The sequence below is a fragment of the Dioscorea cayenensis genome, chromosome 16 (genome assembly GCF_009730915.1).
Source record: "Dioscorea cayenensis subsp. rotundata cultivar TDr96_F1 chromosome 16, TDr96_F1_v2_PseudoChromosome.rev07_lg8_w22 25.fasta, whole genome shotgun sequence".
In the NCBI taxonomy this organism is placed as follows: Eukaryota; Viridiplantae; Streptophyta; class Magnoliopsida; order Dioscoreales; family Dioscoreaceae; genus Dioscorea; species Dioscorea cayenensis.
In genome coordinates, this window is record NC_052486.1 from 296,739 (window position 1) to 321,784 (window position 25,046).

Here is a 25,046-nt window from a genome sequence, read left to right on the forward strand (position 1 = left end):
ATTTCAATTGTGCTTTTGCTTGGAAAATGGTGGTGGAAAATTATTTCTAATCCTAATGTTTATTGGGTTAAAATTATTAAAGCTAACTATTTTTCCAGAAACCCAACATGTCCTCTTTTTCACTCGCCTCCAAGAAATAAATCCTTTTTTTAGGCAGGGATTCTCTCTTCCTTGAATACTTTTTCGCACCGCGTCTCAAAAACTATTAAAAAAATGGAGCCAATACCTACTTTTTGGTATGATAGGTGGTTCTCGGGATTTCTCCGAAAGATCGTTGGCCTCTTCTTTTTAATGAATGTATTTTTCCCTTGATTACGGTTCGTCGACTTTACCGAACAAGTATACTCCCCCGAAAAATCTCTTCTTCAACAGTAATTCTGATGAATTTGCTTCTCTGTTGGAGATAATCCCTGATTGCTCAAGTGGACTAGAAGACTTTTACATTTGGCCTCTAAATAAAAGTGGAACCTTCTCGGTAAAATCTTTTTACAAGTTTATTATCGATGGAGGGATTCATCGTCCCACTTTATAAGCGCTCGGAAAATTAGATGCCCAACAAAAATCACCCTATTCTACGGCTTGCTTTGGGAAGATAAAATTCTCACCCCTTACAAATCTCTTCAAAAAGGTTGCAACTTACAAAATACAATGAGATACTTACGTGCATTTTGCCATAGAGCCTCCGAGACAATAGAACATCTTTTTCATAGACTCAGTGATACTCTTCACGTATCTCGGGTCCTTTTTTTCTCACAAATTTTTTTGAAATACACTCCTTTTCCAACTTCCTTTCCAAGATTTGGACCACTTGGATCACTTCCATTCAACCTCAATGCCAACCTCTCTCGGGACCTTTGTGTTAGAGCTATTATTTGAATATTTTGACTAGAGCGTAATAATCGCATTTTTTTCAATTGTTTTGCAAAGACTCGCTCACTCTTTAATGGTTAAAATTGCTAATATGCTACTTTCCTGGTTTTCAGCGACCGATGTTAACCAACAACAGTCTTTGGCTGTGGCTACTCAGAAAATCAAGCGCTCAATCATCTTCATCAGCGCAAGGGAATCCAACATTTCGCGATTCGCATCCCTAATCCCGCTCTAGAGTAGAGTTCTTCACCGTCGACTCGCTGACCTGCACCTCTGCTGGTGGCTTTCGCCTTCATAGTCGCTTTTATCTCCTCGCTCTTTGTTTTTCCTTGTTATGTATCTTGTAGTACTTATGCCTCACCTCTGGTGAGAGTTTCTATACTTCTATTGTACTTTTTCGCAATGTTTTATTTTCAATAAATTTGTGATTTATCCATTTTTATCAAAAAAGAAGTTGCACGAAAGTCGACTTATAGTCTTCTCTTGCATGCAAAGAACTCAGTGCAAAAGTACAAAAAGATTAACTAAAAGCATGAAAAATGATTTTGTGTTTGACCTTTACCATATTAATTATTGATGTGCTTCTTGTATAAATATGATGAAACCTAATGTTGTATCTAATCGATATATATATTTATATACATACATAGTACTCATTAGATGTAATTAGTTTAAGAAAATATTTTAATGAGTAACATTCCGAGGAAGTGATGGACTTTATATTATGTCATTAGACAAACGTCACTATTAATTGTTTATCATGATGATTGATTGTAAATTACGTTAACCTTTGGAATTAAATATCTAGCTTTTAGGACAAGGCCTTCGTCAACTAGTATTAATTGGCAAGTAAAGAAAGTCTAGTGGAGACAATTTAACGGGCATGAAAAATTAAGTAATTAATTATGATAATCATCTACACATTTTTTAACAATATTGATGTTATTGTTATTGACCGCAGTGACACTTTGTTGAGGTAAAATTTAATCAGATAATATAAAATTACTTTATTCAGTTATTCTAAAATGAGATTAATACTATATTTTATGTTGCAACTCACATTAATGCGCCATAGAAACAAGCATTTGTCGCTCTTTAAAAAAAACTATGTTTATGGAATATAATAACTTTAACAATATTATAGGTAATGTACTTATCAACTCTAGTGATCATGCAACATTTTATGTGGAATGTGAAATTTTTTTTATCATATCTTTTAATTCCAATAAAATTTAGAAAACATCAATTTTTTAAAAATTTGTAAAATAAAATATTTTATGTTTTTTCACTCATATCTTCTATATGAAATACATTTATAGTAATATCTAGTTGGGATTTAGAAAAACTATTTGGGATTAAATTTTTTTCAAATATTAAGTTTGAAGAAAAAATTTATATTCATTTAAAATAATTAAGTTTGCTTTAATTAATATTAAGAAAAATCAAATATTTAATATTAACACTTTTTTTAATAACAACACATATTTATTTTTAAACAACTTTGATATTTAGATTGATCAAAATGTTATGGGCTTTGATATATTTGGCATCTAATAGATAATGATATTTTAGCAAAAAGATAATTAATAATATAAGATTTATAACTAATAATAGAGCATGTTATATTTCAACCACATTACTGTTTTATCAACTAAAAATATTTCCGTTAATATAATTTGAGAATCATATTTTTAGTAATCCTATTTCAAACAGTAAGATTTTATTAACCAAACCAAATCTTAAAAAAATTCCAAACAATAATGTTTTTTTAATGTTAGTGAGAATTTCAACACTGTTTTTCATAATTTATTTATATATTGACTTTCATCTAATTTGATAACTAATTGCTAACAGAGTCAACTAAAGTAGTATTAAGGTTAATTAGGTTATTTAAATAAATAATTTCGAGTTTTAATTTTTATGTATGAAAAAAAAACCATCAGTTATAAGACATTTGTTAATTATGTCACTCAGGAGACCATGGATCAAAGACAAAAAAATAAATATAAATATGAAATAAAATGCTAGCTAATTATCAATAATTATCCAAGAAATTGTATGAAAAAATTAATGGAGGTTATGTCCACTTTGGTTGATTCAACGTGTTTTGGATTAAAAAATTCATATGAATTTAATTAAATTAATATTAGTACAATTGTTTATTTTTAGAAATAAACAATAGATCTTTATATCATTTATAAAATGATTGTATTTCCTTGTTTTAATGTTAATTTTAAGAAAATGATCTTTATTTCATTTATTATATATCCTAATAATTTTCCTTTGTTGACTCATGTACAATTTCTTTCAAATATATTAAGCGTGAAATGAATAAATACTCTATGAAATTTTATAAGTCATAAGAATTGAAATTCATGTACCTTTCTTTGAAAAATAAGTTAAGTCAGAAAAACTCATCTTCATATGAATTGTTTGGTCAATATATTTATAAAGTTGGTTGCATTTTTGTAAAAATAATTGTTACGTATTGAGAAAATAATTTACTCCATGTGGATAGTTGATGAGAAAAAAAAAAGAAGTTAGTTTCTCTTTGTTTGTTATTCATTACTAATGTTGTAAATGGATTGAGCTTAGTTTAAAATTTACTATGAGATCAAAATTAGTTTAAATAAGCAAATTGTTCGAGTTGGGCTCAGTTTTATTAATGTAAAAACCTCAAGCCTCTCTTACTTTAAAATTGATTAAATTTATTTTTAGGAGAATTCAAATTCCAATAAATTTAGTTTGAAATCAAAACTTTATTTATAATATAATTTGAAAAAAAATACAAATTATATTGTGTTTTTAATATCATAATATATAATATTATATATTTCAAGTTATATAATTAAGCTTAGTCGAATGAATTTGCTAAAAATGAGTCTCGAGCTTGAAAATCCCACTCAAACTACTTATGAATAGCTTAATCAATTCATAGCCTTTATTATAATGATGAATATTAATTTTGCTCAATAATTCTAAAAAACAAAAAAATGAAGTTACTCAAATTTCATTTTTTTTAGAATAGTATATAGCCCAAATTAATATATTAATCATTTTCTTTAGCCCACTATCCTGTTTAAAGTTAATATCACTTGCAACAAGTTGATCAACATTTTAACATTAAATCATCACTATTTGTGACATTAAATTATTCAGTGGCTTTACACTCTTTCGGTTACCCTTTTTCCTTTAATCTACATCAGAATGAGGACTATAAAGCAAAGAAAGTGGCTTCATTCTTATTTGGGGTCCCATGAAAATAAGACCAAGATTCACACCCTTGAAAATCTAGCAGCTTAAAGATGTCATAAACTCCAACTGTTTCTTGTATTCTATGACATACTACTTTGAATCAATGGATCATCTATTCCTCTAATATCCATTTATTGATTGTATCTAGAGTTATTACATATATTATAGCTTTTGGGATATATGTTCTTCCTTGATTCACTAAAGATCTTTGGGATTCTAGGGAAAAAATTCTTAAGAAACTACATATAAAATCTGAGAGTTACTTTCAATATTGATCATCATTTGAAATATTTGACTAATGCGAAATGATTGTATGGTTAAATCAATTTTCAAAATTAATCACATATTTATAATGTAGGCCTCTATAGGTCCATAACCAAAGAGAATCAAACTGGAGGGTACATTATGCACTATCAAAAGAAGCAATATTACTGCATTTCAATCATCTATTATCTGTTATCTCTAGTTTTATTATTTATAGTGCTTTTCACTTTTAGTGGGGTAGTGGGGCCGTTGTGGTTCTTCAAGTCAATATATCCCTATATTTTTTTTTATTTTAATTTAAGTGATTTATCCTATTTATAAAAAAATAATTTAATTTGATTTTATATAATAATCTACTAAACATGATCACAACAAATGTATATAAATACTGAAAATATTCTAATAAAATTGAGTTGAACAAATTTGAGATAAAATACAAAAAATAAAATGAATTATAAATTTTATTTTCCTTTCATTTATCAATTTTATTGCACTGTTTTTATTAAATATCAATTACCAACTTAAGACAGTACACTTAAATTAGTGCCACAAACAATAAACTTAAAACAAAAAATTATAGATAGAGCACATGCATTAATTTATTTTAATCAGCATTGTTTATAAACACAATTGCTGACTTTACCTCACAAAATCCAAACCACATTTTCCACTTATTAGTGTTATTAACCTTAATTAGCACCACTATAATTGCTTCCCTTTTTCTCCTTCCAACCTTATTAACATCCATTATTATATTAAATAAATCATTATCATTTAATAAAACACTAATCACAGCTTAAAGAGACTAATATAATATCATGTATGGTTGGGGGTAGGGGTGGACATGGGCCGGGCTGGGTCGGGTCTGGGCTGGGCTAGACTCAAAAATACAACCCATATTTTCGGTCGGGCCATGTTCGGGCCAAATTATTTTGATCCAAACCCGACCCATTTGATTGTCATTAGTGGGCCCATTTCAACTCGACTCCAAAAATAAATAATTTTTTTATGAAATAATTAAAATAACTAAATAAAACTACTACTACAACCCCTAAAAATTTTTTTCAAATATTTTTAAAAAATACAACACAAGTATTATAAATGTTTACTCTTTTCAAAGCCTATTACTATTATATATATAATTATATATATTATAAATAATATATGATATATATATATATATTATTTATTTATTCGGTCGGCGGCCGGGTCGATCAAAATTATCCTGACTCAAACCCAAATCAAACTAATCAGCTAGAAACATTTAGTTTTCAACCCTAGGGCTTTTAGCATCTTCTAAACCCGTGACTCAGATTTTTTTGTGCCGGGTTCGGGCCACATCCCATGGGTCGCCCGGCCCATGTCCACCCCTAGTTGGGGGGCCTTTTCCCGAAGTCTCAATTTTCAAACTTATTCTCATCACAAACACTTGATAAAAAAGGAAACATTATCTTTAATCCAACTAAATTACGCCACCTGTCCTTTTTGTCTAGTTAAGCCAATAACTATCTAACACATGTCCTCATTTTTTCTGTTCATACACGTGTCAGATTCTCAGTGGAATTGTAAGAAAGTGATGTGTGGTAAAAGACAACAAATAAAAACAATCCACCACCGATCGAAGCTCATGAACAGATACAGGATCTAGTAACTCATCACCCTTCCAATCTACTCAAAGAGATACAGAGTTGAGAGGGTTCTCTAGTCACTGACCTACACAAGTCAATAGAAAAGAACAAAACAAAATGGTCACAACTTCCAACTCTTTAGCCAAACAATCTCCCTTTCTTTTAGTCTCCAAATTAAATCAAGTATTAAAACCTTTGGAACAACTCTCCAAGCATAAAAAAATTTGGCGCCACACATTGTGTGACGCTTCTATGTGACATTATCAAGCATTGTCATGTACAATATTCAGTTTGTGAAATTGAGTGACGATATTTGATTTTTGTCACATTATATGCTTTTTTTAGTGACATATGAAAAATGCGTCATATAGAAAATCGCCACTAATCATCAAATTTGTTGTACGTAGTGAGATAAATAAAGATATTAAGCTAACACACATTTAAGGGATAATTAATTCTAAAGAGAGTACTGTAGTAATAGAATGCAAAAGAGATTTCCAGAAACCAGTCAACTTGATAGGTCTTCAATCTAACAACCATAACTCCTTCTAGGAACCTCCAATTAAGATAAAATTTGTTGGGTTGGAAACTAGACTTAATTGAATGTCCAACTATGCATGGGTTATATGCATCTTGTGGACAGCACAGTTGCTACAGTTTTCACGAATAAATTCACCAAAAACTGGATACTCATCTGGGGAGTCTGCAATGTCCAAGTGCTCAACACTTGACCTTTCTGACTCTGCTCTTGCATCAGAAAGATATTACGCTGTGTATTCCACTTTCCTGTTCAATATTGATGCAGTATTAATGACGGATGGCTGTATAGTATAGCAGCAAATGAGGGACGTACTTCTCTTCTGAATGATCAACCGCAACAGCAGCAACAAGAAGAGCAACTACTGCAGCAAACAGGCTTGGCCATGGTGGATATCATGAATATGGATCATGAGATATCGATGATGATTAATGATGATCATGATGAGTTTTGGAATAATTGGTTGAACCAACTCATGACTGAACAAAGTACTCTCAACCTTCCTCCAGCTAGCTGCAGGCTTTTAATTAATTCCTCTCAGCATGCATTTTTGCAATTCAATCGATTCAGTAATTAGTCTCTCTTGTATATATATTGTTGATTTTAATTATATATTTATATATATATTACAAGCTAAGTACCTTAAGCACATGCAAAATATTGGAGTATCAAATTAATATGCATGTGCTTAAGGGTACTCAGCCTGTAATATATATATATATATATAATTGGAACATCGCTTTAATTATCTACTTCAATTTGCACAGATTTGATGGCAAGTTTTTTTTTTTTTTTTATTTTTTTATTTTTATTAATTAATCAGCGACAAGTGCCCTCTATTTAACAAATTATTAAAGAAACAGATAAGTATAAAAATACACCAATCAGCTATAGTAGTTTATAGACCTCCTAAAAAATTCCTATGTTTATAGGTGAAATCACTGTTCTCTCACAGGACCCATACCTAGCCATGTAAATAGTACATAAATAGTATTAGACTCAATTGTACAGTGCATGAACAATACAAGAACAAAACTATTGAGGGAAAAATTGGAACTTGTTTACTCTCTTACACTATTGAGTCATACTATTGGACTATCCCATGGTTGATGATTTGATGGCAAGTGTTCAATTTATTTTTTCAATTGATTAATTAAGAAAGTTGCATATAATGGCAGTTAACTTAAAACACAATGCATGTTTTTTCAATTATTTTATAAAGTTAAAAAAGCTCACAAACATCATTTATTCAAGTGCATGTGACATAACTTAATTTGTGACTTCATTAAATTAATTAATATTCAACGTACAAACATACCAATATAGAGTTATATATATATGTTTAATCATTTAGCTAGCTAGCTAGCTAGTCATTGGTGATGATACTTTGTCAATTCTAATATTACAATAATTAAAGGCTATATATATATATATATATAATGTTTGATGCACGTACTGACCAAACCTTCAAAGAACCTTTTAAACTATTAAATTGTAATATTTTTTTCATCAATCAAACACCAAACATATATATGCATGGTCGACAAATCTAATAGTTTTAGTCTTTGCAAATTGCATTATATAGTACTTCAACCATGAATTATTGAAGTCTGAAAACATTTTCACTCAAACTCAAGCATGCAATAAAACTTATATAATTTCACAAGAGAACACAGTAAGGATCATGCAGGCTTGCCACAAACTTCATACACAAATGGATGCTGCATGAGCTTCGGCTTATGGATGGTTTTCATTTCATTCTTCATCGGAGTTATATATACTAATGAGCTCAATATGTTCACTCATCTTCTTACGTAATTTTTTCGTCAAGGATATGGACTGATCATGACTTTTTGGTACTTTCCTACTTGGACTAATATAACTTCTATATACATGTAGTTATATAAAATGATTGTAATATATATAGTACTGATCATCATCAGCTTAATTATTTCTTTTCAAGAATTAAAAAATATTATAGGGATTAATTAATAATACTGAAAAAATTAGCTATGATCTTCATGGCTTTAGACTTCATCTTTTTCTTGTCCCTTAAATGAATTAGCTTCATAAAAATAAAATAAATAAATAAAAGTTTTGAGATATGAGTTGCAAAAGTTTAACTAAAGCAATATATGGAAAATAAATTTTGGCCTCACTTTTACCATATTATATATATATATATATATATATATTAATATGCTTCGTTGTATATATGAATGTGACGAAACCTACGGTTGTATATATCATCTCTCTCTCTATATATATATATATGCACACATATACATACATAATTTATGTATATGTGTGCTGCACACACACACACACACACACATATATATATATATATATACCTGCATGTACATAATGGTCATTTCATGTAAGTTTAAGAAAATATTTTAAGGAGTGACATTTCCATCAAGTGATGAACTTTATATTATGTCATTAGTTAGACAAACGTCATTATATATATATATATATATATAAATAATTAATGATTGATTGTTAATTATAAACTTATACTCCTTTAGAAAAGGGTTGTTAATTTAGAATTAAATATATAGGACTCAAGACAAAGCCTTGGTCAACTGGTTTTGTCTTACTGCGGAGACTAACTGGTCAAATGACATGAAAAATATATATAGTGATTAATTATGATAAAGCTAGGCTATATGTGTATATGTATTTACACATTGTTAAACATGATTATTATTGTTATTATTATTATTTGCAAAATTTTTTAGATTTATATATTTTGAAGAATTTTTTAAAAGTTCTTCCGAACAATAATGTCTTTTTTGAGCGAGCAACACAACGTTGTTTTATTTGATATATTTATATATAAAGCAATGCATTTAGCATTAGGATGAATTTATCGAATTTGCTAATTAATAACTTATTGATTATTTTCAAAGAAATTGCATGAAAATAAATCTATACAACAAATTTAGTGGATTGTAATTATGAAAATTTCATTTGTATTTATTGGATCCTAAGTGCGCAAAAATATATAATATTGTTATGCAATTATTTAATTTATGTTAAATTATATATGTCGTCTAATTGGAGACATACATACAAGAAACCTTTTAAAATATAAACATACAATATAAACAATCATGTTAATACTAACTACAAATTTACACGATCATAACTTGATATATATATATATATATATCTAAATTATTTACAAAATTGAGTATTGTAACATATCAAATCCATATGTGGATAATTACAAGGGCGGATTGGTGGTGTAGAAATGGTTTCAGTTATAGTGTTCAACTCTTCATATTCATCTTCTACCATGGGTGACACATTTATCACATCTACGCAACAAAATTTTCTTCTTAATGTTGTCACTATATTTACCGGATCAATTCCATCTCCAATGAACATAATCCGATCATTGTTCTCTCCTTCAATTCTCACCAACATAATGCCTGTGATTCATTATATATATATATATATATTGTCAATAAACATATACTTCATATGATGAAAATTATAATGCATGAAAGAACTAGTAAAAAAAATACCAGAGAAACTAACAACGATGCTCATAGCTTTTGATTGGTCCTTTGCACCATTCATTGAGACCTTTAACACCACTCTTTTCTGAAATAAATCAAATACATTCATATAATGTTATCACAAGTTTCATTTTGAAAAGAAAAATAATAACTCATATATATATATATATATATATATATATATATATATTATACCTTTGCCATTTTGATTGCGAGATTGCAAAAAGGTTGTGAATAAATTGATGAACTAATTAAACTCAAATGAAAGGGCTTCAATTTATAGAGCATGGGCACAAAAGAAGGAATATTCAAATGAGAAGGGGTCAAATACTTTTTTATTATTATTATTTATTTATTTATTATAAACAAATTAATCGGATCACGTTGAAAAGTATCACTCTCACTCCCTACTATATATATATATCATATATAACTTGCAAGGTTTTGCTTCTTAATTTGAGAGGCTCCTTAAACGCGTTTGAAAGATTCAATGTACACTACAAGAAAAATCATAAATTGGCATGGTAAAATTGGCACGGAAATGGGATTAAAAACCATGCCAAACTGATTTTTAGATCGCTGTTTGATAATTAAAATTAACCGTGTCTTATGCAGACTAATCACAAATCATTTTTAAGACCGTTTTAATACCCTCGTGCGAACTTTTGTCATCGTTTTTAGCACGGTTTTTCCTATTAGTGCCAACCATTGCCATCAATGTTTGGCATGGACTTTCGATTCTACATTCTAGACTATTTTGTAAGCTGCTTTTTATTGGTTCGAGATTTTTACACCCGATTTTTTTAAGACGCATTTTTATATACTATATTTTTCACTAGTATTTCTAGACGCTTTTTAATAAAACTTTTTGTTACGCTTTCTAAGACGCTTTTTGTTTAATTTGTGAAAAAAAAATAATTTATATGAAATTAATTTAATTTAATTTTTAAATTTTTTAATTGTACTAATTAAAAAATTTTAATTACCAACCAAAAATCATCCTATTGAATTAGCAATAAATATAGATGCCCTATATATACATTGGAAATCATGTAGTATAACTATACAAACACTTGTATCAAAACAACATTAAAACTCCATTCCACATGCACCATTAAAATTCAGTATTGCAGCCTTGTTGCTGGGGAACAAACAAGATCCAGGCTGATAACATTTGCAGAACAAAAATTTTAATTAGATTATTTCGATGGCCGAAAACAGGGTCTCTTCCCCAGAAATTCATATAATGAACATTAAGTACTCTTTTTGTGCTTGAGTGTTAATCAACGGCTGTTGTAGGAAATCTTCAGTTTGTCGTGTAGAATGATCTATTTGATTAATGGCACTTCCCTCATTTAATGTAGGTAACATCGTTTGTACTGAAGTCATGTCAGTAGATGAAGACGCCTGAACCTGAAAGTTTCAATCCGAGAACTACAGCCTTGGTTGCCATCTGGCCTTTGACTCACTTCAAGAGAGGGCACCTGGTCATGATAAGTCATATTATCATAATAAAACAAACTACTATCAAAAGTAAATAATAAACAAGGTCATGAATGAAACTATATGATCAATACAAAGCAAATGCGTTAGTGCCTGCTTTATTTCTTTCACACATATTAATTAATCAACTAATTATAATAGTAGTTCAATGTATATATGTAACCACAAACATCTAAGTGTTTTGTTTTGGCTTAAAGAATTAGAATTCCTTAAGAAACAAGGAAAGATGTCATTTCATAAAGTTGATAAATTAAAACTATAGAGATTCATTGAAGTCAACATTAGTTGTATGTAATTAAGCAAAAAATTCCTTAAAAAACATTTAGTGAAGCAACTATACAATATTTCTACAAAAATAAGTATTGTTGATAAGTCTCTACTTGAATTCATTTGCATCATCAGAGTGCTCTGTTCTAATTTGATACTATTCATTAAGGGAATTCATTAAGAAATTAATAATTAAAACAATTATGCAATATTTCTGCAGAAATATGTGACAGTTATTAATATAGCCTACTCTGCTTTTACTGGTTCATTGGCATCAGCATTAACAGTCACCATGAGTTTAATATATATATATATATATATATATAAAGAGTGACAAAAAAAGGAACATTATTAAACTCTGATTTCATTACCAAATACAAATACAAACTAAGATTATGATCCATTTACATGATAGTGCAACTAGGATCATAACTGTTGTCTGGAGGATACTAGAGTTTGGTTACATTAACTCTAAATCAAGCTCTATATGTTCTTAAGTAGAACTCTCATGCATATTGCAACAAGATGCACTCCTGTCTACTAGAGTTTGGTTACATTAACTCTAAATCAGCATTGTTTCTAAGACACAAACCAGTATCTCGCTATTGTCTTAGTCTATGTTGATGATATTCTTGTTGCTGGAAACAATGCAAGTGTTATTCAAAGTCTAATAATTCAACCCAAATTCTAATTCTCTATTAAAATCCTAGGATAGCTATTGTCTTTTCTTGGCATGAAGGCTATCGAGACAAACTCAAGTTCGACTAATTCAAATGCATCTGAGAACTATTAGAACAAGCTAATATGATCACCTGCTATCTTTTTTTACGACAAGAAACCTCCAGCAAATCCTAGTACATAAAAGAGTATACTAGGTGAAGTTTCATATTTGTGCTGCAATCCTACTAAACATATGCTTTGTGGTTTACACAACCTGTCAATTCCGAAATCAAACCACTACAACACATTGGAAAGTAGTAAAGAAAACACTACCATATCTGCAAGGAAAAGCAATACATGATGTTCATGTTGACAAGGTCTTGGTCTTTGAACTTAACTCTATTTCCATTTATGTGGCTTAGGCTAGCTGTCACTTGGATGAGAAAAGCATGAGTGGTTACAATGTCTTTCTAGGACAAAATTTAACATCTTGGTTATCGGCTAAACAAAACAATATCTCACAATCTAACAATCTACCAGAAAGCTTTAAATGAAATATAGGTTCCTTTCATAGAAAAATCAATCATCTTGTGTGATAATATTTCAACCATGTAACTTACAGCAATTCTAATTCTTTAAGCCAAAACAAACTACTATCAAAAGTAAAAAATAACCAAAAATCCCTTCATCATCTTCATTCTTCTTTACTATATATATGATCTAGTGATGATGATTGCTTTTAATAATGTATATATATATATGAAATCTCTTCAAATTGTGTTGATATGAAAGGCCAAGCATGCATGCACTTATAGATACTTGGTCATCTGACCATGCATGGACTTGGGAAGATGTAATGAAATTGTTGTTGTACTTTATTCCTCTTCTTGTTCTTCTTGTTCTTCTTCTTCTTCAAATAAAAGGAATTAGTTGAACCAAACATTTCAAGGCTGTCAAACACGGCTTGTATAATATGGTCTGTTTTAAGAGGAGCATGCATGTTAGCTAGCTAATTAGGTTGAACTTAGGAAATTAACAAAGAATCAACTTGTTTGTTTGTTAACTATATAAAGTCATGTTGCCAGCAATTGCATGAATTGTAGGTTAATTACTAAAAAAAACACAAAAAAGGCTCAAAGGAAATAAAAATTTGAAACTTAAAAGAAAAACCTTGCATGACAAGAGAGATCTGTTTGAAGGACATACATCACCCCATCCTCTGTTCCATTGGTTGGCTAGAAGCTGCAATGTAAAAAGCACAGAAGAAACAAAAATGAGTAATGACGAATTGGGCTCGGCTGCCACTCATGAGTTAGTTAGTTATATGGAGTTGAGAAACAGACCCAATAATCTACACCATCATCACTGGTTCCCCACCCAATCAATTTCACTAGTCATGAAAAATACATACTAGTCTCACTCACTTACATAAATGAACAGAAGATAAAATTCTAAGGATAACCTAATAAATAGAATGGATAAATAGACGTTTGTTTTCCTAAATTCATACTGTTAGTTTGTGTGCAGTTTTCCATACCTCATAAACCGTAAAAGCAACTTCAATAGGACCGTTTTTAAAAAGCTCCGCCATGATATCATGTGGATCGGAGTTTACTCTGTAAGCACTGAGACCAAAATGCTTAGTCTTTTCCCAGAGCAGGTTCTTATCCTGGCACCTTTTAATGCATTCCGGTGTTGGGTATGATGGTTCACAACCTGGATGACTTCGTTTTGGAATATTTCTGGTGCCACCTTCTTCCCACCAAATGGGTTTACAATTATAAACAACCTCTTTGGTATGCCTGTTTTGAGAATTCAAATGAACTCATTATAGTTTTAAAAGACAACAGAAGAAAATTTACAATATCATTTTAGCAAAACATTAATATTTATCAACTCTTGTATGAACGAAATTCAAATGTGTAAGCCTAATCAATTAGAAACTTCAAAAAAATAAACTCTGGAAAAAGAAACTAAACTCAAAAGGGGATATAATAAATCAGCTTACTAGTTCATAGATTTTGCAGAAATTTAATTTTCCATCAACATTAGAGCTCCGTCCTTCAAACAATGAGCATAGATTTCACTATGATTCCCATTATTGTTTGGAACAAACTGCCTGTGATCTCAAATGAAGTATATTGCAGCATTTGTTTCACAAAAAATCATTTGCAAACTGATTTCTGATGAGTGCAAAAGGGTGTAAGTATGACGTCAAAATTGCAGACCTTACAAGGGGATCACAATTTATATACCAAGCAATATTCTTCATTAAATGTAGATAACAACTTCACTTGATGCATGCTATTAACAGATGCAGAACCATTTTTTCAGTAAAGAATGGGTATAAATATCCACAGGCCAATTTAGAAGAATGATAGTTTTCCTTGTGGCCTTAATTCACATAAAGGACACACTGAAAGATTTTCTATTATGTCCTCAAACTGGGTTCAGATTATAGACTTCAAATGCCATTTTATACTTCCTCATAAGGGAACAATCTTTTGAAGAGTGCTATCATGTTTTACGTTTTGTTTATTCCACTATTTCATTAAGTTTTTGGCTGGTGAGCTATGGACTAAAAAATTTTCCTTCCCATGTCTTTAAAAAGGAAAATGAAAATAATACCACCATTCAATTGACATTTACAAAAAAATTTTCTGAATAGACTTATAGACAGTTGTACATTGAGGATGGTTTAATAATTTACTGCGGTCTAAATTCCAAAGCTATACTATACAACATCACAGTGTAAAAATATTGACATCTAACGGATAAACCAGAATGAAAATCTTATGAGATCCCAAAAAACAAGTCTCTATTTTGAGAGTCTTCTACTCTAACTCAAATCTTGTTTAAGATAACCATAGTGTGCTTACTCATAGTTATCCCCTTAAAAACCTAACATTAAGAATTTAATGAATAGTAACCTAAAATATAATGTAGACCACTAGAAAATATAGAATGAAACAATAAAAATATCAAAGGGAAGACATATCATTTGCTCAAGATATATCTACATGCCCAAATTAATCAGATTTGTCTTCCAAATTAAGCCATTATAAATGATTCGCAACAATGAATCCATTCAGATGGTAGCTAGTAGCTCAGGAAAGATGGAACAATACAAACAAGTACCTATATATGACATGTAAATATGATAATTTGCCCAGCAGCCACATAAGAAAAAACATCAAAACAGTACTAGCATAACATCAACAATTTATAAGCCTTTGTTAAACAGCTATAGTGATTCAATATCTGCAGAACTTGGATAACTTATCCACTTCCTACAATTATTTTTAAACATGTCTCGCTATAGTTCCCAATACATATATTTGTCCAAATACCAAAGCAATGATTTTGCAAAATGCAGTCAAGAGTTCCAAACTAGAAACATCAATCAAGCAAACAAGAGGTTAAAACTAATGCCATACCTCTGTAACTACTGCTCTGTCAGCAAATTACAAAGAGCCCCCTCTTCCACCAAGCACGCTGCAAACTCAAACACCCAAACTGACCAATTGTAGGCCGGCTCTTCACATGGAAAGCCTTTTGCTAAGATTAGATTCGATCAAACAAACAGATCAAAAACCACACAGCAGAGATGATATAATATCAGGGAAAAATTAACAATTACCCACAAATTTCATCAAACACCATCAATCTTATCAAACCAAACACCTAAATCACACAATTCAGCATCCAGCTCAAAGGAATTCATTAAAATAACATCAATTGAAAACAATACCAAAAGAGATAAAAAGCCATGAATCCCTTGTCACCGAGAGAAATCACCACGCTCCAAGATCACTGCAACAGAGAATGTGAGACCTAATCAAACAAACAGAGGATTCCATGAATCCCTCGTCATCAAAATATCTCGCTAATACTTAGATAGATCTCCGGCGGGGTAGGCGTCGTCGAAGTTGAGGGCGTAAAGAGGATCATACCTGAAATCCTCGAAATGGCAACAATGGTGATGATTGTCGCCGATCGGATCCAAGTGGAGGAGGAGAGGATGAGGAAGGCGGCCTGGCAGTCGTCGGCGTCACGATCGGCTGCGGAGATGGAGGCGGCTTGTCGGAGTCTCGAGAGAGGGAGAGGATGAGGAGCGGATGGAATTATAATTATATAATATAGGGAAAATTACTGTTTACCCCTCGATAATTTCAAAACTTCCCAAATGTATCTCATGCAGTATCTCATCACAACCCTTCCTTCTATTTGTTTCACTTCCTTTTTACCCCTGCGTTATGAAAATTCCATCATTGCTCTTAAACCTTTGCGATATATTTTTTTCATTCTTTTTCGATTCCTTTTGCACGTATCTTCGTTTTTAAACAGAGACTTTCGTTTAAAAGCAGAGAGTTCATTTCTTAAACAGAGAATTCATTTCTTAAAGCGAAACCTCATTTCTTAAACAAAAAAACTCATTTCTTAAACGAAAACCTCATTTCTTAAACAAAAAACTCATTTCTTAAAAGCAGAAAACTCATTTCTTAAGCGAAACCCTCATTTTTAAACATAAAACTCATTTTTTTAAACAAAAAAACATTAATATTTAAACAGAAAAATAAATATTTACGTGATAAATTAATCCTGGATATAAAAACCAATTAATCTTGGCCACTCGTACATATTTAAATAGAAACAACGATATTTAAGCACTTTTTTTAAAGCGTAAACGCAATATATTAAGCAGAAACATCGATAGTTAAAGCAAAGACAAACAAGCGTATAAAGCAGAGAACTCATTTCTTAAGCAGAGAGCTTATTTTTTTAAAGCAGAGACCTCATTGAGTAGGGACATTGAGTATCTCATCGTAGGGCGATCTCGCTAGACGGCTGAGTCGCTGAGCTCCAGATCCGGGCGAGCGATCTCGAGGTAGCTGCTCGTGTGGGGTCTTAAAGGAGAAATCTTTATCGGCGTTGGCGATCCGGTTAGCGACGTTCCTCGCTGGTCGGAGTGGTGAGGTCTTCGATGGCGACGTCGGATAAGACGAGTCGAACTCGAAAGCGGAACCATTCTCGATCGCGGAGACCGCAACATGGATAGTGATAGGGTTAGGGTTAGGGATCATTCCGGGGTTTGGATCCATGGTGCCTAAGTCGGTGAGCGAGAACGGAGGAGGAAGCGGCGCCCGATGAGGGTTCGATCTCGCCCGTCTTCGTCTTCGTCTTCATCGCCTTCCCCGCATCGTCGACCTCATCTCTTTTCATCTTCTTCGTCGTCGACCTCGGGGAAGACCGCATGCTCCTCGTCGTCAAGCGAAGGCATCGAAAGGTTGCACTCGTACATATTTAAATAGAAAACAACGATATTTAAGCACTTTTTTAAACGTAAACGCAATATATTAAACAGAAACATTGATAGTTAAACAAAGACAAACAAGCATATAAATAGGGAACTCATTTCTTAAAGCAGAGACTTATTTTTTTAAACAGAGACCTCGTTGAGTAGGGGACGTTGAGTATCTCATCGTCATCGATCTCGCGCGAACGCTGAGTCTTTCGAGCTCCGGATCCCGGGCGAGCGATCTCGAGGTGGCCTCGCTCGTGTGGGGTCTTAAAGGAGAAATCTTTATCGGCGTTGGCGATCCGGTTGGCGACGTTCCTCGGCGGTCGGAGTGGTGAGGTCTCTGGTGGCGACGCTCCTCGGCGGTCGGAGTGGTGAGGTCTTCGGTGGCGGCGTCGGATAAAGACGAGTCGAACTCGAACGGAACCATTCTCGATCGCGGAGACCGCAGACATGGATAGCAATAGGGTTAGGGTTAGGGATCATTCCGGGGTTTGGATCCATGGTGCCCTAAGTCGGTGACGAAGCGGAGGGAGGAAGCGGCCGATGAGGGTTCGATCTCGCCGTCTTCGTCTTCGCTTTTCATCGTCTTCCCCGTCGTTGACCTCATCTCTTTCATCTTCTTCAGCCGTCGACCTCGGGAAGACCGCGATGCTCCTCGTCGTCGAGCGAAGGCATCGAAAGGTTGCACCTTTTTCTCGAACTTGAAATCCCATTTTTCATGCAACGTGATCGTGATTGTGAGTCAGCATGCTTTGTCTCATCGGCCCAAAACCTAATGCAATAAAAGAGATTTTTGGGGGTGATAAATACACCACAAAAAACTCATTTCTTAAACAGAGACCTCATTTTTTTAAACAAAAACCTCATTTCTTAAACAGAAAACTCATTTCTTAAACAGAGACCTCATTTTTTTAAACAGAAACCTCATTTCTTATACAGAAAACTCATTTCTTAAACAGAAAACTCATTTTTTTAAACCAAAAACTCATTTTTTTAAATAGAAAACTCATTTTTTAAACAGGAAACTCATTTTTTAAACAGAACCTCATACCTCATATTTTAAATAGAAGCTTCATTTTTAAATAGAAACTCATTGCACCCAAGGGCATTATAGTCAAATCCTGTCACACTTGCCAAAACTTCCCACGCAAGGGACAATTTCGTCCAAAAAATTCCAAATTAATTCTATCAATCACTATTAGATGTTTGGAGGGTTTAAAAAATCATTGAATTCAAAAGGAAGGGGTTTTTGAGGAGTGCAAAACTAACGGGGTGTTTTTGGCAATATTGCAAACTTACAAGGTGTTTTTGGCAATTTCCACTATAATATATTATATATATAATTATATATATAATTATACAAGTATATATATAATTATATATAATATAAGTTTTTTTGGCACCGTATTTGGCACCGTATTAATATATTATTAAATTTATATTTTTTGCACTGTATTTGCCACCGTATTAATACATAAATATATTCATATTTTTGGCATGATATTTGGTACGGTGTTAATATATTATTATATTTATATTTTTGGCACCGTATTTGGCACAATATTAGTATATTCCTTATATTTTATATTGTTGGAACGGTATTTGGCACAATCTTAGTATATTATTATATTTATATTGTTGGCACGGAAGTAATTTAATATTATATTTATATTTTGGTATAGTATTTGACATGGTATCAATATACTCTTATATTTATATTTTGGCACGACATTTGGCACAGTATTAATATATTATTATATTTTAGTTTTTGGTACGGTATTTGGCACGAGTAATAATATAATATTATATTTATATTTTTGGCATCATATTTGGCACAGATATTAGTATATTATTATATTTTATATTGTTGGCACGGTATTTGGCACGGAAGTAATATAATATTATATTTATATTTTGGTATGGTATTTGACACGGTATCAATATACTCTTATATTTGTATTTTTGGCACGATATTTGGCACAGTAATAATATAATTATGTTTTTTTAAAAATATGTTTGGCACTATATTTGGCACTGTCATATAAAATTATTTAATTTATATATTTGGCACGGTATTTGGCACCGAATTAAAAAAAATTAAAAAAAAATTCATATATTTGGCACTGTTTCTTAGTTCCGTATCAAATGTTGTAACAAATTTGTCACGATTTTGTTTCCGTGCCAATTTTACTGTGCCGATTTGAAATTTTTCTTGTAGTGGTACATAAGAATTATTTTAACAAATAATAATTTTATTATTATTATTATTAGAAAAATTATATTTTAGTCCCTGAAAGTTTCATTTTTTTTTGTTTAGTCCCTATAATTTTCCGATATTCCATATAGTCCCTCTTTTATTCATCCCATTTCCTTTCAATTCCTGGCATCAAGACCATTAGTTAAATTCGTGTGAATTTCTAAGAATGCTTTGTGTGAAAAGCAAAAAGTTAGAGGGATTTTTCCCTCCATGTCTCTTTTTGGGAGAAAAATACAATTAAATCCTAAGGAAGTTTCATTGTCAGAAGCTTTTGTAATTTTTCTTTTACTTCTTCACATTGTTGCTGAAGCTTTCTGGTTTTTTGTCCTCCAATTCTTGATAGTCAAGAGTTTAAATTTGTAGGAAAAGTCAATTTGTTCATTTTGTTTCACTTCACTTCTTGTTCTTATTCTCCATCTACTAGAGGTTGTGGAAAGTACTTTCTTAGGTTCTGCATCATCTCATCCTTTAATTTATAGAACTATTGTACTAACAACCAATAACCTTTGGAGATTTTCAAATTCGATACAGGCGTTCATAATCAATGGAAACTTTTTGTGTCGTGATGCGATACAAAGGAGAAGAACGTCTGTTTCAATTCACAGTATTGAGCTCATGGAAAACAGTCATGGGTGACATATGTGAGCAATGGGCACTGGACATTTCTCGGGTAAAGGTGAAGTTCGTGACACCTGACTCGTACAAAACACTTTTCCCAATTAAGTTGAATGCAAACTTTCAACGCATGTGTCATATACACCATACTTTCAACAAGACTGTCGTGGACATCATTGTCGAGGATGTGAGTGGCTCAGCGGATGGAAATTCGGGCTCATTGATTCCATCATAATACACTAATGAGAACTATGATTACTTTTATTTTGTGTGTTGCGATGTATTTAAACGCTTTTATGTGTATTAAATTAAATTTCAGTGTAGTACCAATAGTTACTGTGTAATATCAATACTTCCTGTGTAATACTATATATTTATGTGTAGTTTTTTTATGTTTTATGTGTAATACACATTGTTAGTGATATTGTCTATGTTATGCATTGTCACACAAGGACTCCTTCTCTGAAAGCATGAATGCCGATGTCGAGATTTTCCTGTCCCAACATCCTCCTGTGGAGACTCTTAGTATTGCTCGGTCTTTACAAACATTTGATAGCTAGACTTTAAAAGTAGACCAACGCTTTGACAATGCAGATTAGTTCAAACATTGCCTACACAGCAATGCTATAAGACAAAATTTTGACTTCACTTTTATAAAATCGATAAACTTCGGGTGACCATCAAGTGCACTACTTGGATTGCCAATGGCACGTGCATGCGTCCAAAGAGGGAAACGTAGACACCTTCCGAGTGAAAACAATGCAAGCAACACACATTTGCGGTGGAGGCATAGGTACAATAATGTACCCTAAAGCAAGCAAAAAATGGGTCTCTGAACGTGTAATGCAGAAACTCAAGGAGTGTCCATTGCATAGAGTTGTCATCATACAGAAAGACATATTACAGGACCATGGTGTTCGCCTACCATATGAGCGTGTTTGGATGGAGAAGGAGATTGTTAGAGATGTCATTCATTGTAGCGAGGTTAATAGTTATGATTTGCTTCTCTGGTATATATGCGAACAAAGTGGCAGAGACGAAGCCCAACAGTGATATCATCATTGAGAATGGTGGTGAAAGATTTAAACGAGCTTTATTCTCTTTTCGGGCATGTTTGTTGGGGTTCAAGCAAGGGTGCAGGCCATTACTTTTTATTGATGGAACTCATTTGCTTGCCAAGTACGACGGGATTTTGTTAGGTGCAACCGACAAAGATGACAATGAGAGTCTCTTTCATGTAGTATTTGCTGTCGTTAACAATGAAACAGATGAGAATTAGACTTGGTTTCTATTGCCCACTTCAAACGACCTCTCAGACCCTTGCATTTGGGCTTCCCTCCTGGTAACGCCAACCAATGCATTCTCCTCATTATTGGCTGGAACAAGTTCATAGAACTGCAAAGCAAAAGGTGATGAATCGGTCATATATTACACATGTAAGTCTTATTATACACATGAAAACATTACTATACACACGAAAACATTACTATACACACGAAAAGTTTGATATACACATGAAAGCATTAAAATACACACAAATAAATTATACTACACATGAAAATAGGTTTATACACATGAAAATATTATTATAAACACAAAACAATGATTATACATGGTAAATAACTCATAGCACATATTTTGCAAACATAGCATATAGGTAGATAACAAACTTATTTATTTCCCTTAAAGCGACTTCAACAGAGGACCATTGAAGCCGTCTTTATGAAATTGTTTTTCCTATAACACATTATTCAGGGTGTCCTTCTCAGGCGTTGTTTCTTCACACTGCCTGTTACCTCATAAAACCAAATGATGAGGGTAACGGCGCACCCTTTCGAATAACCTGCGATGGTGTAGTTTCCTTTACACCGCAGCTACACACGTGTATCCGTCGTCGGGAGACCGGTAATTGACCACCTATATATGGCATGGGTCCAAGCATAACGGCTAAGTGAGGCAAGATCATCAATGTACATTACCGCGATTATTGGCGCATTGAGAGAAGTATTGCGGAAGAACTTGGTCGTCATGAAGTAGATCACCATAAGCTTCATAAATGTCTCCCCCTCACCGCACAAGCCTAAATAGGTTTTCTTTAATTGCGTCACGATGATAGTTGTGTATTTTATTGAGAAATGTCTGCTCAAACTCGCATTGGGCCATCTCGTGAGTGAACAATACAATATCTCCTTCGCAGCGGAGACCGAGAATAAGTGCCACATTTTTTGCCCTGAATGACAGCATTTTCTCTCCTATATCGAAGCGCTGGCTACAATCATCATACACCTGCAGCAGCGTGTCAAGCACCCCTCTCTCCTGCATGATGGGTGTGACATCTATCAAATGACCAAAAGGGGTTCGTTGGAGTATATATCTCCCAATGCCACCTGTTCATTTCCTTCCTCAATGCGGAGATCATTTCCACTACAGAAGCAAGATAACACCATGCATTTACTAGCGTTGTCGCCATCTTCTGTTGTCGAAAAAAACACACATAATACATCGATAACTTAAACACAAACACCTTATATTATACAACAAGTGAAAATAATACACAGTAAAATAGACAAACTGAATGAGAAACATAACCAAATACACATCACGAAATGTTGCATTCTACACATAAACTGACTAATGCTACACATGAGATAAACATCCAAATTGCAAATACTAAAACTATACACCACACATAGCATTGTTGTCATCTTGCTTGAAGGCCCAATCCAGGCATGTGTTCTCACCTCTCGACTGAGATTTTCCTTGGAAAAAATTCTTCAACGGATGACCTTCAATGAGAGAACAACGAATTCGGCGAAGATGAAGGATGATGGTCGCGAAGAAGAAAACAATGGGGAAAAGATTCTCCACTGGCTTCACCACAATGTGTAGAAGACGAAAAGTCGCTCCTCTGGTGGAGAAGGGTTTCACGGTTCTCAATCGTTCGCAAATCCAACTGTCCAAATGTGGCCGGTTCCCAAGATGTTAGAGGGCATTCTCATCATTTCGCGTGGTCGGAGAAGTTTCTCTACTCAGGGGGTAATCTTGTAATTTCTAACGCTAACTAACCCCACTTTTAACACCGTTTGGGGAATCTGAACTGAGAAAGAAAAGCTTAATAAAGGAGGAACATTGAAGGAAATGGGAAACTTGTAGGGGTTTAGAGTGAAAGTGCAAACTTAAGAGGGACTATTAAATACTTTCCACTTATTATTATTATTCAGTTTGCATATAATATACTATTAAAGTTAGTTTATCTAGTGAACTTATTTATATCTAACGTTTATTTGCTATGAATATATACAGAAAAAGAAAACATAAATGCAAGTTCTTGTAAACAATTATCTCTATTATTTTTTTATAAAATGAAAAAAAAATTTAAATAAAACTAACATTTTAGAATATATAACATAGAACCAAGTCTTGACATTTATTTCAATATCCACGCCAATGTTTTTTTTTAATTTCAATTAATTCATAAAGAAGCAAGGTGCATGGTTGGTACAAGTATCAAGTGAATCTTCTTTCACTTCCACTCTCTTTCTCTTAAAAATTTGAAGACGTACTTTTTCCTAAAAAATAATGTCAACTCTTTCTTTCCTTGTGTTATAAGGTTTTAAGAAAATGATCATATGACATTTTTATATAACATAAAGTTTGATTTTTTATTATGTAAGTATGGTATGCCCTGCTTAGCTATTGACATAACATACCATACATCCCATTTATATTTTATTATATATATACATATATATAGATATATATATATAACTCTTGGATCCCTCACACGCTGCATTGCAATATATATTAATGTATGCTCTGTTGCTTAATTCAATTTATACTAGTTCCTTTGTGATGCAATTTGAAAATTTCAATTCTAATATATGATGCTTCTTACTAAGTGTGCTAAAATATTTTTTTTATTTATGTGTGTATATACATATATATATATATATATATATATATCACTACACTAATTTCTATTTTTAGGGACACATTTGTAGAGGGGGTTTTGTAAAAACCGCCTGTATATTTAATTTTTTTATAAACCTATAGAGGAGTAGTGGGGGTTTAGAAAACCCCCTCTAATTTTCAATTAATAACAAAAGCACTCACTCACACAAATTGAACACTCACTAATTAATATCCATTGAACACTCATTAATATCCATCAGATCATCTCCACTCACTCACACTAAAATAAAAAATTCAATTAATGGTTCTCCCTCACAAAAACGAGAACACTAATTATTTTTTACTAATTTTATTTATTTATTTATTTTAAAATATCAGTTACTACTTTTCTTACATTAATTATTTTTTTTTATTTTTTTATTTAAAAAAAAAAGACATTGGAGTA

General features: G+C 32.2%; 1 long non-coding RNA gene across 3 annotated transcripts; it reads right to left on the bottom strand.

Moving 5' to 3' along the window:
- Window positions 1-11,107: 11,107 nt before the first annotated feature.
- Window positions 11,108-16,636, bottom strand: LOC120279502. 3 transcript variants are annotated; one of them, XR_005541937.1, is made up of 7 exons: window positions 16,469-16,636; window positions 16,267-16,328; window positions 15,953-16,073; window positions 14,524-14,576; window positions 14,053-14,317; window positions 13,686-13,757; window positions 11,108-11,569 (listed from the first exon to the last, which is right to left on the bottom strand). It is a non-coding gene; the product is annotated as an uncharacterized LOC120279502 (long non-coding RNA). The 3 variants fall into 3 exon arrangements; XR_005541938.1 differs by lacking the exon at window positions 14,524-14,576 and having other exon boundaries at window positions 13,722-13,757; XR_005541936.1 differs by lacking the exon at window positions 14,524-14,576.
- Between the last annotated feature and the right edge of the window lie 8,410 nt (window positions 16,637-25,046).